This window comes from Lotus japonicus, chromosome 1 (genome assembly GCF_012489685.1).
Source record: "Lotus japonicus ecotype B-129 chromosome 1, LjGifu_v1.2".
Classification (NCBI taxonomy): Eukaryota; Viridiplantae; Streptophyta; class Magnoliopsida; order Fabales; family Fabaceae; genus Lotus; species Lotus japonicus.
In genome coordinates, this window is record NC_080041.1 from 105,048,675 (window position 1) to 105,066,972 (window position 18,298).

The 18,298-nt window shown below is 42.1% G+C and overlaps 1 protein-coding gene across 2 annotated transcripts in view; it reads left to right on the forward strand.

Annotated features, from left to right (window-relative positions):
- The first annotated feature begins 13,957 nt into the window (after nucleotides 1–13,957).
- The window catches only part of LOC130728725 (uncharacterized), a 58,353-nt gene continuing 54,012 nt past the window's right edge, over nucleotides 13,958–18,298 (forward strand). Inside the window, exon 1 of one of the 2 annotated variants that reach the window (XM_057580273.1) lies at nucleotides 13,958–14,081. The gene's annotated coding sequence lies outside the window, so the exon portion shown is untranslated. The remainder of the gene's footprint in view (nucleotides 14,082–18,298) is intronic. The other variant, XM_057580274.1, reaches the window with a different exon arrangement.

Consider the following 18,298-nt stretch of genomic DNA (forward strand, 5'->3'; position numbering starts at 1 on the left):
CCTGCATTTCAGTTTGTTGATTTCCAGTTCTTGTGTGTAGCTTGTTTTGTCGAAATTTGCTTTCATGCTATTTTAGTTTGCTTGACTGTTTTGTAATCGACTCATATTCAATAAAGTCCAGTTTCGTTTGAGTTGTTTATTGTTGTCGAGAATACACTCGTTCACACACTACACTTTGGCAAAGCGTTTTCTCAAAAGGACCCCGAATCTAAACTTCCTTTAGTCGAACTAAGAGGATATTTGTTTACCAAAAATCCGTGTAAACAAATTGGCACGCCCAGTGGGACCGTTTTTGTGAAAACTAAGTTTTACAGAAGCATTTTGTGTGTTTGGGTTTATTGCATGCTATTTGGTATTTGCTACTTGTCTTGATTGTGATTTATATGCACCTGAGAAGTGGTAAGACTTTGAGTATGGCAAGTAATCGAGGAAGAACCTCCCTCAAGGATCTAACGTGGGTAATCAGAGTAGCCCTGGGGGAAGTAGCGGTAACAATAATGAAGAAGTTTCTACTGGAATGGGGCATGGCACCAGTATGCCAACCCAGAACGTGGCAATTTCTGCAGTTGCAGAAATGCCTGTATCTACATCAGTACAGGCAAATTGTTCCAACGATTACGAGGGACATGCCTTATGGTATGCCTACATCTATGATGCAAGGCATACAAGGCACGTATTCGACGTTCCCTGAAAATGTTCCCCCATTCAGCATACCCCCTTTTGGGGCAAATGGAACAATGTTAAACTTGGGAAGTCGAGTTAGTCCCCCTATTCCTGGATCTAGTTCACAAATTTATTTATCTACAGGTATGAATAATGGTTCACTTCAAGCCATTAGGCAGCAAGTAGATGATAGTAACCATGAAATGGTTAACATGCTATCTCGACAGATAGGTGAGCTAATCAACCCTGTGCTCCAAAATAATAATGCCAATAATCAGCATTTGGCACGACAGATGGATCGTTTGGCGACAGCCCTGGGGGCACAGTCGAAATCCAACCGGCACCAGGGATTAACCAAATCCCGTTTGCCTAACCATGTCCCTGCCCCGGTGCGCTATCAGGCGCCGCAACACCAAGAGATGAGGGCAAACCCTTGTACGAGCAGTGCAGCACCATTGCAAAATGTGTAATGGTAAACAGGGAAAACACGCTGATGGTGTGCTAGAAAGAATCGACACCAGAACGCTGGGGGGCAACAAAATGTTGCTGCTGTGTGGAGCAATTGTTGAACCAACATGGTTTCAACGTGGGTTTCGCGAATAGACCCCATTTTGTGTCAGCCTTTACAGAGGAGGTTCTCGAATCAGAACTTCCTCGAGGCTGAAGGTCCCCAAATTCACTAAGTTCTCGGGGGATTCAGGAGAGTCCACGTAGAACACATAGCCAGGTACCAAATCGAAGCAGGAGACTTAGCCATCAATGAAAATTTAAAAATGAAGTACTTCCCGAGTTCTTTAACCAAAAATGCATTTACCTGGTTCACCACCCTCGCTCCTAGGTCAGTCCATACATGGGCTCAGTTGGAAAGAATTTTCCATGAACAGTTCTTTAGGGGAGAGTGCAAAGTAAGTTTGAAGGATCTGGCTAGTGTTAAAAGAAAGCCAGCAGAGTCTATTGATGATTACCTAAACAGGTTTAGGATGCTTAAATCCCGATGTTTCACCCATGTCCCTGAACACGAGCTAGTTGTCTTAGCCGCTGGTGGTCTAGAATATTCCATTAGAAAGAAAATCGACACTCAGTATATTCGAGATATGTCTTTACTCGCAGATAGAGTGAGGCACATCGAATTGCTAAAGGCCGAAAAGTCAGAGGAAAGGGCCAAGACTACTAAGTGGCCAAAGAAGGAGAAGGTAGCGTACATAGATGCGAATTCAGTAGGTCAGAGTCCATGTGTCTATCGAGAAGTCCCGGCGGACGTCGATTTGAATGACGTCAATCTGGCTGAACTTCAGCCAGGGGATCCTTATGTTTGTAAAGCATTGAAACCACGTGAAAACAAACTTGGGGAGGAAAACCCCAAGAACACGATTCCTGCTGTGAAAACTTATACTTTTGATGTGGCCAAATGCGATGCCAATCTATGATATACTTGTGTCTGATGGTTTGCTTGTGGTCCCTAAAGACCAAAACTTCCTTCTCCTGAACAAAGGAAAGGGAAGAAATATTGCAAATATCACAACTTTTTTGGTCATTGGACCTCACAATGTGTTCGTTTCAGGGACCTTGTGCAGGGAGCATTGGACTCAGGAAGACTCAAGTATGATGAAAAAGCCAAAGGTCAAATGAAGATCGACTCTGATCCACTGCAGATAGCTGAGGCCAACTATGTAGAGCCTTTCTACATTGGCATGGTCGACATTTCCGAAAAGCTGAGTCTGGGTTTGATGCTGGGAGAAGTAAGAGAAGAAAACATAGCTGTCGAAGAACCAGAGGTTGAGAAAGAAGTGAACTTGGAAGAGGTTTACCCCAAGGCTGGAGAAACCCTTGTCGAGTTTCTATCCCGCAGCAAAAATGGCGAGAAAGAAGTTATGCTGTGCCCTCGATGCAGCGCTGTTTTCGACAAATCCGCAGCCAAGGCCTATCAAGATTCAGAAATGAAAAGGCATTATCAGAGGAAGACTCCTGTATCCAGGAGACTGAAGTACCCTCACGAGGAGTGGGTCGAGAGAGACCAGGAACTCGATGGCCATAAAGGCCAGAAAGCAAGCAATAAAGACAAAACTTACCTCCCCAATGCTGGATTGCCAAGAAACCAATGGTTCGGGCCAGCGCCTCCAAGGCCAAAACCATACCCTAAGTGGCAGAAAATCGACTTAGGCCAGGGATCCTCTTACATCAACAATTCCCGTGTGTCACGAAGCTACTCCTATGGCTCTGGGAACTACTATGCTCCTGAACAAATGACCAGGACTCAGTTCAGGCGTTTTTTGAGGAAAAGGAAAGCTGAGAGGGAAAGAGGTGGCAAGTTCCGTTCACTATGGGACATAAAGCCAGAAGACAACTCTCGCAATGAACCTAGTGTGGCGTCGATTATCAACCAGCTGGACCACGCCATCAAACAAGGAACAACCGTACCACCAAATCCAGCTAAGGAAAAAGGGAAGGATGTTGTCGAAGATGAGGATGAAGACATGCTCGAAGATTTCGACGACAGTGATGGAGAAGAGCTTAACATCATCTGCATCGTGTCCATCCTACATGCAGAATTCGATAGAATCTCAGAGGTCACTGAAAGCGAGGAAGACTACTATGTCGACGACGAACCAGATGACAATCCTTTGTGTTATTATGTGATGCAGAGAGGATCTATCGAAGATGAAAGAGCTATCTTCCAAAGGCCAACCGAGCAAATGAAGAGCCATTTGAAACCGCTATTTGTTTGGGCCAGAGTCGAGGAGAAGGGTGTTAACAAAGTCCTTGTCGACGGGGGAGCTGCAATCAACCTCATGCCCGGATTTATGCTCAAGAAGTTAGGTAAAACTGAAGCGGATCTAATCTCACATGACATGGTGCTTTCTGATTATGAAGGAAAGACAGGTTCTTCCCTAGGGGCAATTATGTTGAACATAACCGTAGGAACAGTAGCCCGTTCCACATTGTTCATTGTGGTCCCTTCAAAGGCCAATTACAATTTGCTGCTGGGAAGAGAATGGATTCATGGCGTGGGGCAGTGCCTTCGACCTTACACCAACGTATATCCATTTGGAAAGCTGATGGAGTTGTCGAAAATGTACAAGCAGATCAAAGCTACTATTTAGCAGAAACAAGCTACGTTGGTAAGAAGAATTTCGAGAAGAGTTTAGCCACAATTGCTCCTTTAGACACAGTGGCTAGCCAATACTTCAACCCCTACTCAGAGTACTCAGCAACGTTGGATCCCATCCGGGGCCTAAACCTCAATGAAGCATGCAAACCTGATGCCATGAGTGGATGGCACAGTGATGAAGAGAAAGATGCCACTGTTGGGTGGCAAGCCAATGATAAAGATGATTAATTCGAGCATGGCTCGAATTTCGGCTTACGCAGCCTAAAACAAAATAAGAACGGCCTTGGAGGCCGAGAGGATGGCCAAAGAAATGGCTATAGATGAAGCTAGTGTCTCAATCCTGCCCGTCGAATTGACACCCCAGGAGGAGGCAACAACAAATAAGGATGACACGTGCATAGAAGAAAACGAGCAGAGTGCCGAGGAATGCAGATTCGAGGACCTTTGCAATCTGAGGCTAGATTGCATCTATGATGACGGCCCATTGGGCTTCGAGAAGCCAGTGGTCGATGTTTCCAAGAAAATGGAAGCGCAAGACCCTTTAGAAGAAGTGGACCTGGGTGATGGCTTAGAAAAGAGGCCAACGTACATCAGTGCTCTCATTGACCCGGAGCTAAAAGACAGGATGGTGAAATTACTCAAGGAATTCAAAGACTGTTTCGCTTGGGATTACGATGAAATGCCTGGCCTCAGTCGAAAAGTGGTGGAATTGAAGTTACCCATCAAAGAAGACAAGAAACCAGTCAAGCAATTGCCCAGGAGGTTCCATCCAGATGTGTTGGTGAAAATCAAGGAAGAAATCGAAAGACTCCTCAGGTGTAAATTTATCAGAACAGCTCGATATGTGGACTGGTTAGCCAACGTGGTTCCAGTAATCAAGAAGAATGGAAAGATGAGAGTTTGCATAGATTTCCGAGATCTTAACGCTGCCACTCCAAAAGACGAGTATCACATGCCTATTGCTGAGATGATGGTGGATTCAGCTGCTGGTCACGAATACTTAAGCTTGTTGGATGGTTACTCAGGCTACAACCAAATCTTCATAGCAGAAGAGGACGTGTCGAAAACAACTTTTCGATGTCCTGGTGCCTTGGGGACATACGAGTGGGTGGTCATGCCATTTGGGTTGAAAAACGCTGGCGCGACCTACCAAAGGGTAATGAATACCATTTTTCATGATTTTATAGAAACCTTCATGCAGGTTTATATTGATGACATTGTGGTGAAATCCCCATCAAGAGATGACCATTTGTTGCATCTAAGGAAATCCTTTGAGAGGATGAGAAAATATGGCTTGAAGATGAATCCCCTTAAATGTGCCTTTGGTGTTATTGCAGGTGATTTTTTGGGTTTTGTGGTGCATAAAAAGGGCATCGAGATCAACAAGAACAAAGCTAAAGCCATTCTCGACACTAGTCCACCAACCAGCAAGAAACAACTGCAATCACTATTGGGAAAGATTAACTTCCTAAGGAGATTCATTGCTAACCTTAGTGAGAAGACCAAGTCATTTTCCCCACTTCTTCGACTTAAAAAGGAAGATGCGTTCCGCTGGGAAGCAGAGCATCAAAAAGCGTTCGATGAACTCAAAGCGTACTTGTCTAGCCCACCTATAATGGCACCACCTATAAGAGGAAAGCCAATGAAGCTGTACATCTCTGCCACGGATGGAACCATCGGAAGCATGTTGGCTCAAGAAGATGAAGATAGCAAAGAAAGAGCCATATTTTACTTAAGCAGGGTGTTAAATGATGCAGAAACTCGATACACCATGATCGAAAAATTGTGTTTATGCTTGTACTTCTCTTGCGTAAAGCTGAAATATTATATAAAGCCAATCGATGTAATGGTTTTTTCTCATTATGATATAATAAAGCACATGTTATCCAAACCTATCTTGCATAGTCGAATTGGTAAATGGGCTTTAGCCCTAACCGAGTATTCACTAACTTATGCCCCACTAAAGGCAGTTAAGGGACAAGCAATTGCTGACTTCCTGGCAGACCATACTTTGCCTCAAGAAATCATAACTTACGTAGGCATCCAACCTTGGAAGCTACTTTTCGACGGTTCTAGCCATAAGAATGGTACTGGGATCGGGATGTTCATAGTATCCCCACGAAATTCAAGTTTAGGATTAAGAGTAACTGCTCAAACAATGAGGCTGAGTACGAGGCATTAACATCAGGCCTCGAGATCCTGATAGCCCTTGGGGCAAAGAATGTCGTCGTAAAAGGGGACTCTGAGTTGGTAATAAAGCAACTTACCAAGGAATACAAGTGCATTAGTGAAAATCTAGCTAGGTATTACACGAAAGCTAGCAATTTGTTGGCCAAATTCGACGAAGCTAGGCTAGGTCACGTTTCCAGAGTGGATAATCAAGAAGCCAATGAATTGGCACAAATCGCGTCAGGATATATGGTCGATAAATGTAGGTTAAAAGAGCTTATCGAGGTCAAAGAAAAACTAAACCCCTCTAACCTCGACATCCTGGTCATTGACAATATGGCACCTAATGATTGGAGAAAGCCAATTGTCGATTACTTGCAAAATCCTGTGGGTACTACAGATAGAAAGACAAAATACAGGGCAATGAGCTATGTCATCATGGGAAACGAGCTATTCAAGAAAAACGTCGACGGAACACTACTGAAGTGTTTAAGTGAAGACGACGCGTTCATAGCGATCTCGGCCGTTCACGACGGGCTATGTGGTGCCCACCAGGCAGGAATCAAGATGAAATGGATCCTATTTCGACAAGGGATGTATTGGCCTACTATTATGAAAGATTGTTTGGAGTATGCCAAGAGGTGCCAAGATTGTCAGAGACACGCGGGGATACAACATGTGCCAGCAAGTGAATTACACTCGATCATTAAGCCTTGGCCATTCAGGGGTTGGGCTTTAGACCTAATTGGCGAAATTAACCCATGTTCTTCTAGGCAGCATAAGTACATCATAGTGGCTATAGATTACTTTACCAAGTGGGTAGAGGCAATTCCTCTACAAAATGTGACCCAGGACACGGTGATCGAGTTAATTCAGAATCACATAGTGTACCGCTTTGGGCTACCTGAGTCACTTACTACAGACCAAGGCACAGTGTTTGTAGGCCAAAAGGTAGCATCATTCGCAGAATCTTGGGGTATAAAACTCCTAACCTCGACCCCCTATTATGCTCAAGCGAATGGTCAAGTCGAAGCGGCCAACAAAACGTTGATCTCCTTGATTAAAAAACATGTTGGTCGAAAACCTAAAAACTGGCATCAAACGTTAGGCCAAGTGCTTTGGGCTTACAGGAATTCAGCTAAGGAATCTACCGGAGCAACGCCTTTTCGACTAGCATATGGTCAAGAAGCGGTATTACCAGCAGAAGTATATTTACAATCGTGCAGAATTCAAAGGCAAGAGGAAATTCCAAGTGAAGATTATTGGAGTATGATGCTTGACGAATTAGTCAATCTCGACGAAGAAAGACTATTGGTGTTGGATACCTTAACCAGGCAAAAGGATCGCATTGCTAAAGCTTATAACAAAAAGGTTAGAGCTAAGTCTTTTATGCTTGGTGATTACGTATGGAAGGTCGTCTTACCAATTGATAAAAAAGATAAACGTTATGGAAAGTGGGCCCCAAACTGGGAAGGCCCTTTTACAGTCGAGAAAGTACTTTTAAACAACGCTTATTCGATTAAGGAATTAGGAGGTAATCGACAAATGACGATAAATGGCAAATATTTAAAAACGTATAAGCCAACATTGCATGAGATAAACATCGAATAAGGAAGTAAAAGAAAATAAATTGCCAAACGCGAATGTTTTATTGAGTAGAATAGAGCATTACAACTATGGCAAAGGAATTTTAAAAGGGAGGGTTGGCCCTACAACTATTGTATCTGGCCCTAAGAGGCTCTATGCGCCTCAAGACATCCTCTTGTTGGGATTCCAGTCGCGATTTCTCCTGTCGAATATCCAACTCTTCACGGGCAGTAGAAGAAAGCTTGTCCACCAAGGTTTTCAGAGCTCCCACACTCCCCTCGGGGTCCGCCTGGCTAAGAGCAGCCTTCAACTCTTCAAATTCCTCCATCTTCTCGTCAATCTGGTGTTCAGCAAAGAACACTCGAGCAGTAGGCTCCCGGTGTTCTTCATATAGAGGTACAGCTTCATGCAGGAGGCTCAAGAACTCCTGAAGAGGAATTCTTACCGAGGCAATAATATTCCTCGAAAGAAGTTGGTTAATGAGCCCCGTAAGCTCTTCAGCCAAAGGAAGGAAAGAGTGCAACTCCCAGAATAAGTCTTGGTCAAAAGCCAAGTTCCGGATCTGGTTGAGAACACGACGGCTAGCCATGGCTGAAGGGATTTATGAAAGCAGGAAAAGAGTTCTGGAAAAGAAACAAGGGAGAGTTTGGAGAAGTTACTGAAAAGAAGTAACCAAAAACGCTCTATTTATAGGGTAACAACCAAGGAATGCATTAATTAATGGCAATCAGTTGCCAACTCTTCATCTTATGGTTATAGGCCATGCAGATTACCACCACCATCGTGAATAGCTTTGGCTTTTAATGAACAAAGACTTGCATTGAATCAAGAAAACGTGGTATAGCATTGCAATAAATTGGTTCATTCCCCAGAAACAAAGCGACGACTATGTGAGGGGATGCAAGGAAGTTTGAACGATGCAACAGTAAATGAATAGCCGTCAAAATAAATGCGTAGTGGAAACTTAAAAGACTTGGCAAATTAAACGTCAAATTATATGGCTTAGGTGCCAAAACCATTGTCGAAATATTACACGCAATTGGCATAGCCATGGTTAGAATAGTGCCATCATTACATATTAATAAAAAAAAAAAAGAGTCCTACTGCAGGGTTTTAAAAGAGTTCAAACAATCAGCAAAGGTGGCAATCTTGGCATCGAGATCCTTCTTCACAGCCTGATCAATCTCCAATTCCTTGATAACCTCTTTTGTCGAGATGATCAGAGCCTTGGAGTCTTTAGTAAGCACATCCAACTGATCCTTCACAGCAGGGCCTTCCTCGACCAAATCAGCTCGCTTTTTCTCCAGTTTGGTAATCTCTCGATGCAGCTCTTCAAGTTTGATGTCGACTTCAGAGATTTCATCTGCGATCAAAACCTTCCTAGCAGTGAACTTCTTGAAGTCCTCTTTCATTGCTGCAACTTGAGCTTTACCAGCAGAGACTTTTGCTTCCTTAAAGCTGACAGCTTGACCAACGTCCTTGACTTGATGAAAGGTGGCTGAAGCATCCACTAAAAAAGATTGAAGGTTAGCCAAAGCAGCAGCCTGTTGAGAATCGAGTTTTTGGCCAAGAAGAAAGACAAGCAATTCCTTAGCAGCATGGCTCGCTTGAGGATCAGCTTGGATCTGGTCGAGAAACCCATTGGCGAAGACAATAGCCTTCAGCCGACCCATACTCTCCTCGATCTGCTGAGAATTGGCTACCCCACTTGATTGAGCAGTCTCAGCAGTGGCATCAGCTTGACGGGGTGGAGAGTCCCATTCCAAGGTGCCATCGAGGAAGCTATCCAAAGCTGCCAGCGGGTCCTCCTCAAATAAAGTGTCGAGCTTTTCACTAGACACATGAGATGAAGAGCCACCCTTGGTTTGAGGCGAATGTTGCACAGTGGCAGTCGATTTTGGAGGAGGCATAGGGCTGTCATCCTTGCCTGGAAGAGGCTCTGTTTCGCGGATGGGAGAAGTTGCACCCTGAGTTTCCTGCAAGAAAAACCTCTTTAATGCCCTTTCGATAAAGTAAAACGCATATTAGAGGAGTCAACAAAACATGAAAAGTATAAAGATACCTGGCAAGCAGAGTCCTTAGAAGGGCTCGAGTTGGTGGAGCTTCTGGAACGGCGAGGAGACTTATGACGAGATTTGCTCCTGACCTTCCTCCTTCCCTCAGATGTGGAGGTCTTTTTAGCTGAGGATGCGGCCTTGGGAGGTTTCTCAACACCTTCAGTTTTGGATTTTGCAGGAATGGGAGCTGGGGAATTCTCACGGGATGGAGGATTGGAAGTAGAGTGCTCATGAACATCAGTCTAAAGGAAACAAAACAAACAAGAGATGACTCAAATTAGGAAACCACGGGTTAAAAATGTCACAAGGTACCCTCGAGAATGGAGAACATACCTGAATGGCGGCGCCGCCACCACCCTCTTTGTCATCGACTTCTGTTTGAGCATCATATGCCAACTTAGAAGCCCCACTAGGGGTGGAAACACCAACCCCCTTGGCCCTCTTCTGACTGGCCGAAGCAACAGGCTTAGGTTTCCGTTTTCGACTCTGTCGAAAAATACGTCAGCCCATAATCCAAGGAAATCGAAAAGGAAAAGGTAAAAGCATGAGGAAAGTACCTTGAGCTTGTCAGCAAGACTGACATCATCATCCTCATCATCATCATCATCATCATCCTCAATCACGACTGGCTTGTCCTTGGAGGAATGAGCCACTGGGGAAATAACTTGAGGAGCTGGTCGAATAATGACTTCAGCTGCAAACAAAAGAAAAATTAAGAAGTAAAACAGGAAAACCAAGGCCAAGTCGAAGTATTACCTTGACCAATACGCATGTTCAGCGATATGTGGTTGAAGATTTCGACGGGCACATGATACGGAAAGTTCCATAGGTGGTACTTAGTCCAAGTCACTCGCTTTCGAGGAGGTAGAGCTTGATTGGCCAACACATTTATGTTTACATGGTCAACCCATTTAGGCAAGACCGGTGGAAAAGCCAATGCAAACTTACTCGTAGGCAAAGACGGGAACCTAAAGCCAGTTTTTCGAATAACAAAAGATAGACCTTCCTCACCAGGAGGAACCACTAACTTGGATTTCTTGGCTTTAAGTTCCCATTTTTGCCTTAATACTTGGGCCGCTTTCGCAACTGTATCTCGAAGGCGAAGAGTTGGGTAATATACCACACCAAAGAACTCTTGAAAAGATCGAATTTCTGCCAAGTGCATACCTTTGGTCTTCTTCGGATCCTGCTTCTGCAAAAGAAAAGCATCTGTCATGCATTGCAGACAATCGACGAGGGGCTTCGAAATTTGAGCCCAATACTCAGACCACCAGGCTTTGAAAGCATTAGTGGCATAATATGAAGGAGCGTAAGTGAAGGGGCTCAGGTTGAGGAGTCTCTTGTTATAAAACTGAACAGTCGTGTCGAAAACAGAAGCCCTCTTAATAGTTCCGGGGTACAGGACTAGACTCTTGTCAAATAAAGTGTTGGGTAGAACTTGGCTAAGCCCAAACTGTCGAGAAACCAATTGAGGGTTGTAGCCACATAGAGTGTAGTCACTGCTAGCAAAGCCCACAGTTAAAACCCTAGGAGATAAGAGGGTCCTCCAAAGTATGATGTGGTGCTCCTTGGGCAACGCAGAATCAGAGGCATTAGGATAAGAATTCCTCAGCCAGAAAGGGCCACGAATAGCCTTGCTGTAAGGAGAGAAACTGGAACGGTAGTGCTTCAGCTCGAGAAACATGGTAAAGTACTTCCTGAAATCAGCTTCGAAACTCGACGCATCATAAGCAGGGGTCAGGGTCTCGAGCCTATGGGCATCGATCCTGGTGTTAGAAACAGTTAGAGGATTATCTTGTACCGGCAGAAGAGATTCGAAGACTGCATTCAACCAAAGTTGAAACAACCAAAGTGGTCCAGCCGCATTCAGAGAGACGGTCTTAGTATTCCGGATATCCTCGACAGCTTCATTCAGCATTTGATACAGGTTGCCAAGGACGAGCCTAGCCATAGCAAGTTGTCGACCCTCGTGAAGCAGATTGGCTAAAGGCAAAAGCTTGGCAGGTATGCGCAAAGATTTGGTGCAAAAGACATAAGCAGACAGCCAATACAGCAAGAAAGCGACATGTTCAGCATCAGACACCTCACCACTCTCGACATAATGGTCCTTAATGAATCGACTAAAAGAAACGTTGTCAGTAGGGATCGAGATGGGTTTAACAGGAGCAGGTGCAGAGTGATAATCATCACCAATGGGCCACAACCCGGTGATAGCAGCAACATCCAAGAGGGTGGGGGTGATCATACCAAAGGGAACATGAAGGCAATTAGTGGACCTCTCCCAGAAATAAAGTGCACTCAGCAGCATAGCAGGGTTATACGAGATTGGAGATCTCGACAGCTGAATCAAGTCGAGAATCCCTACATCCTTCCAGTGTTGTCTCTTATCTCCCTCAACCCTATCTAACCATTTCAGGTAGGCCTTGTCGTTAGCAGAAGGGTTAGGAGGGGCTGAACGAAAGGCTCGTTTTGGGTCAGAAAGAAATGGCATACGGTAAGAGGGTTGAAATGCCAAAATGAGCTCCTCTCCCCTAACGCTAGGGTGAAATGATTCATGTTCTTCAGGGAGACTATTGGGCCTATCATGCTTCACTACTTTCAAAGGGCCCGAAATGGCGCGTAAAGTACCATTAACAGAGAAAGGAATGAGTACCTGGGATTTCCAGATAGCTCTCTTCTCTGCTTCGTTGGGAGGCTCTGGGATTGGCACGCGCTTGGACTCATCCAGCTTAAGCTCAGTGGCCAACGGAATGGTTTGCTCAGGATTGGAAGCCATTGAAAGACGCAGTAAGTATTTCAGAGAAGACGGAAGAAGATGAAGTGATGAAGTCTGGAAGAAGAAGTTGCAGGTTGGAGGAAAGAGTAAAGCTTGAACAAGGAATACCAAAAGGGTATTTATAAACGGAAGGGAAAACGGAACCCAAGCCGCATTGAGCAGCAATTTATAAAAATTTGGGGTCCAAGCGATTATTTTATTAGTTAATTCATGTCACCTCTCAGCTTTTTGGCATAGGTGAAATCATGGCCCTAAAAAGGCTATAACTGTCAGCTAGTGGAGAAGTCATCAGACGTTATGGCTGCCGATTGGACTTGAAGATCGAATGGTCGAGAGCACAAAGCATTTGAATCGTTGGAATCGAACGGCTGCGATATAAAAAAAAAATGCTTGGTGTCTTTGAGCTAAAGCAGTCGACAACCAACATTTTTGGGGGGCAATTGTTAAGCCAAAATTACAAGTACTACAATTCTCGACACCATGGTGCAAAAGTGGTTTCTCGACAGAAAGGGTTGGGCGAAGCCGGCAACTCAGCACACGATGTCCCTCAAAGACAAGTTAGTAAAAGCCATAACTCGACACACTCAGAAGATGAAGAAATCTCGATCATCTTAATGGAAGAGGCAGTTACCGAATAACAAGAAACTACAAGCACGTGCGTACACCCACGATGCCACGAATAGCAACGGTTGCCCACGACTCAGAACCATCCACGTGGCAATAGAGTCACGTGCGCGAAGACCATCGGCTAAACGTGGGGTATGGCGCCAAAATTCAAAACCCACGAAGCCATCGTGCATCCAAGGAAAACCGCCAAGAACATGGGCAGAAAGAACAATATAAATAGAGGAAGCAGCAGCAGAAGAAGAGGTTCCCAACTAAAAACTCTGAAAATTCACCAAAAGCTCTAAACGTCCGCATCAATGAGACTTCGAGAGCAGAACGTGATGATGGAGGAGTATGTTGCAGAACCAACGCTTTAGTTTCCCTGCATTTCAGTTTGTTGATTTCCAGTTCTTGTGTGTAGCTTGTTTTGTCGAAATTTGCTTTCATGCTATTTTAGTTTGCTTGACTGTTTTGTAATCGACTCATATTCAATAAAGTCCAGTTTCGTTTGAGTTGTTTATTGTTGTCGAGAATACACTCGTTCACACACTACACTTTGGCAAAGCGTTTTCTCAAAAGGACCCCGAATCTAAACTTTCTTTAGTCGAACTAAGAGGATATTTGTTTACCAAAAATCCGTGTAAACAGGAGGTTAGTGCAATAATAATAAATCTCAAGAAAGGTTAGTGTAATTTGTCAAATAAAACAAGAGTGGTTAGTAACTTAGTATCTTATTAAATTATAGAGGGGAGGTTAGTGCAATAATGATTAATTCCATGGGAAGGTAAGTGCAATTTGCTAAATAATTTATATTTCTCCAAATACCCGTTTAGTAGAAACACCATTCAAAATTCCTCTGAAGTCAATGTCAAGTCACTTTCAAAAAAAAATAAAAAATGTCAAGTCTTTGGCCAGCCTGTCGACGAAGCTTCGTTCAGCTTTTTTTTTATAAATGATGGGCTACTTTTCATGTATTTAACAGTAAGATAAGTTCAGAAGATAATTATTTGGCCAAAATAAGCTCTTCTTTGCTCTATATTTCTGAAATCTTTCAGTTGAGAAATTTGGAGACAAGAGAGTTGTTGCTGTTCACCACTACTTAGAAGGGCCTTTGGTATGTTTTTCTTTTGCCTTTTCTTCTGTAATTCAATTTGATTTATGATCCACACTGCAAAATCTGAAATTTGGTACATTTTCTTTTATTAATTTATCTATTTATTGTTAGATCTGATAATTATTGGACACTACCTCTACATTTTATTTTCTTTTATGTCATCTTTACACTGTGTTTGGTTGGGGAGGAAATGAAAGGAAAGGAAAGTGGATGGAAAGAGGAGAAAAGCAAAGGAAGAGAAAGGAAAGTGAGAGAAATTTTTAAGTTGTTTGATTTGATAGAAATGGAAGGAAAGAATAGGAGGAAAGAAAACTGTAATTTTGTAAGATGACTTTTTGGCCCCTACTTAAAAATTATACTTTGAAGTTTGAACCAATAACTTTTACATAGAATTTTTATCTAATCAATATTTTTATTAAAATCATTCTTATGATTTTAAAAATTCCAGTGCCATATAAAAAATTCCATATTTTAAAAATTCCAGTGCCATATAAAAAATTTCAGCACAGGTTTACAATGTTATTTTTAATTTTAATGCAAAACTCAAATAATTTTACACTTTTTTTTTTCTGATATTAAGATTTTTATTATGAGATTAAAGTGGCTAAAAGAGATGATCACATAACCTGTTGAAGTACTACAATAGACGTGGCTAAAAATTTGTTCCAAGAGTCTGCATATTATATTTATAAGTTAATTAAGGTATGATATATTTTGTGCATGCAACATTGCGACCTACATGAACAAAAGTTGGGCACATGGCCATCAAGCCGTAGAACCTCTATTCAACAGAGTACATACAAAAAACCTCCAGAATACATAATATAATTAAATCCCCAACATGCAAATCTTGACAACAAAGGTTACTTGTAATTAGTGGCTTTAGAATATACAACTCCACTTCTCACTTTTGGAAGAGAGATCGCCATGAAGTGTCCTTTATGCAGCTTCCCTTTCGTCATCACCATGTAGTGAAGGCAACCTATGATGCGAGAGAGCATGAACAAGAATAGATCAGCAATCAATGATAAGAGAATATATTACCAAATCAACAATAAGAGAACAAAGCAATTTATAATGTCACTTACCTCTTCAAATACACATTGAATAGAGTAAACTAGTCTGATATCTCCGGTAACCACTTCCTCAAAGTTGTCATGCATGTTCAATCATATAAACCCATTTACAACAGCAAGGTCATATAAGCATACTATGATATCTTAACTACAACAACAAAAGTAGATTCACTATCAATGCTCGGCCAAAAAGTACTCTACCTTCAATCATATAGACATGCACCCCAAAAAGCAAAAAAGAGCAGTAACTTGCTCTCAATTCAATCCAGCATCCTTCATAACTTGAACGAGAGCTTGGACTCTCATGTGTGGAGGAACACCAAAAACCTTACGTTTTTTTTTCTCATGATCACATAAGTAATCATAACATGACAAACGATATTCATCTGGAACATTTAGTTCCTCCAACATATTCCAAACTTCTGCTTCAGAATAATGTCGAGGTCGAGTTTGTTGCATCAATGTCAAATGTTTTTCAGCAATCTCAACATGCTTTTCTGTCACTTCAGTCTGACGCTCAGCAACTTGTTGTAGCTTAGCTGAAATGGAATTTCCATCCTTCATTGCTTCAGTTAAACCCATAATTTGCTGATCCATTCTCTCAAATTGGGATCAAGTCAACCACATTCCTTTTCCTTTTTGTGCCCCTTAAAGCAGATGTGCTTGTTGATTGATTTGAAGGACCATTATGTGGACTGAAGTTGTCAAAGTTGGGGGATGAACATTGTTGTCCATCGAACATGCTAATATCGGGCTCATGAGTTCTGCCGTCTTCAGAGCAATCATTCAAGTCAATAGTCTCTTTATCCCATCGATTCAACCTATCTGAAGCTGTTGTAGCTTTTTTCCCTGTTGCCCTATCATTTCCAAATAACTCTCTCAGGATGTCATAGTTCTTAATGGGTGTCTTTCTCCATTTTGCTGCATCTGGTTTAGCCTACACATAAAAAAATCATGATCCACATATTGAATTTGGTAGTGTAAGCACAAACATAAAACTAAATTATCAAATTAAAGGAAAAGAAAACTTAAATACCTTAATGAGATCATCCCAAACTTCATCGGTGGCCTCAAATTTCATAGTTATTGGATTCTGTTGGTCAATTCGCAAGTGTACGAATACCTCCGGGTTTTAAAATATCGAACCACAGGGATTGTGAGTGAGAATTGTTGATTTAAGTCTAAAGTTTGCAAGTTCTTAAAGCAGTAAAATTCAGAAATTGGTTTTGGTTGATTGTGACAAAAGTTTTGCAAAAGAGCAATGTTGAAAATGATGTAAATAACAATTGATGGAAAATTGCCTTGGGTTTTTGATCATCTAATCCATTCTAGTCCACCTATCCTATGCATGTGATATCTTGATTTATCTCTTGTTGTTATAGCCTATGTACTTACTAGTTGATTCCTCACAAAAGTAATTCTCTCAAACTGAAAGATAAGCCCAATTCCTTGTGTACTTAAACATTCATAAGAGGTAAATAAGCATGTATGTTCAGGCCAACAAAACCCTACCCTCACTCTATTCCTAGAAGCAAGTATAGAAGGATCTATTCCAATCCATGTCCCTAAATCATAACAAATTTCCATTTGATTATAATCTAGCCTCTAGCAAATGTGCACCAAAGCTAAGCATGCAATAAGGAATTGAAATACAAGATTAAATCAAGACTCATGCATAGAGATAGGATTTAACAAACTAAAATTTCATAGAATCTCTTAACCCAAAGCAAAAAGTAAACTAGCCACTCATGGCTAGGGAATTCATAAAGAAAATGTAAAGAAAACCTGAGAAAAATACAAGTTGGAAGCCTCCCTTGGCCCCAAAGTTCTCCTCAGCTCTCAAACTTGATCAAAAATGAGTAAAATGTCCAAATGTATCAAAGAAATTGGCCTAAGCCTTATTTATAGGCAAACTACACGAAGATGGGCGCTCAGGCGCCAATTCAGAGCGCCTGAGCGCCAATTGCATGTTGAAAAACATGCTTCTGGACCCAATTGGCGCCTAGGCGCCCACTCCCAGCGCCTAGGCGCTTAAGCTCGCCTGAAAAAGACTTTTTGGCTTCTGAAACTCCTCTTTTCAATTCTCTTTAAGTTCTTCATCAATTCCATGCTTCTTGGCCTTCTTTCTCCTTCAGTTTCTGCTCTCTAAACCTAACCAACAAGTCAAGGAAGATTCTAGAAGCTCCAAGAGCTCATTAGCACAAGAAGTCCTTCATAAAACACAACAAAACCATGCAAGTCCTAAACTTTACTTAAAATGCAAGAAAACTACCTATAAAACTACTAAATTACCAAAACGAAATAAAGACTAATGAAAAGAATAAAAATGCATGAGAATGCATGAAACACTACATGAGACTCATCAAAAAGACTCAAAACAAACAAAGAAATGACCCTAAAAACACTACTAAAATAGGGTCATCACACCACTATACTCAACGGCAGCTCGTCCTCGAGCGTAAATAACACTCGTTTGCCCTCAAGCGCAAGAACTGCTCCCACACAAGTGCTCTCAACAAGGAATACTTCACAAAAACAGGGGGACAAAGTAATCACAGCTAGTTCCAAGAGAAAGACCCAACAACCTACTTCATGCATCTTTTGAAAAGAGAAGAGTGTAGAGTCCGTTCATGGGAAGCATATAGAACTAAAAATCCTAAGATGAGATGTTCATTTAGTGCACTGAGCACACAAACAAGTTCATAGGTCCTGAATGTCATTCACTCAATAGCAACAAAGATCAAACATGCAAATATTCAAAGAGACTTCCATAAGGGTTGAAACATTGGCTAGGTGAAACATGATGGTGGTTGGTCCCTAAGGGAATACTAGACTTTCAAGCACATTGAGTGTGGTCCTCTTCTAATAACCCCGGAGCTTACAACACTTTTTTTCTTTGCACAAGTCTCTTGCACCCATCTCTTGCACCCACCTTTTCAAACTTTTTTTTCTTTTTTTTTTCAACTCCAACTTTTGGTTAGGAGTTCTTTTTCTTTCTTTTTTCACTGTTTTTTTCTTCCTTTGGGGCAAGAGACTATTTCTCATTTTTCCAGCTCCATACAATACAACAAGGACCATCACTCCCCCAATATTCCAACCAAAACATCCATCCCAAACTTGGCTACAACAAGATTTTCCAAT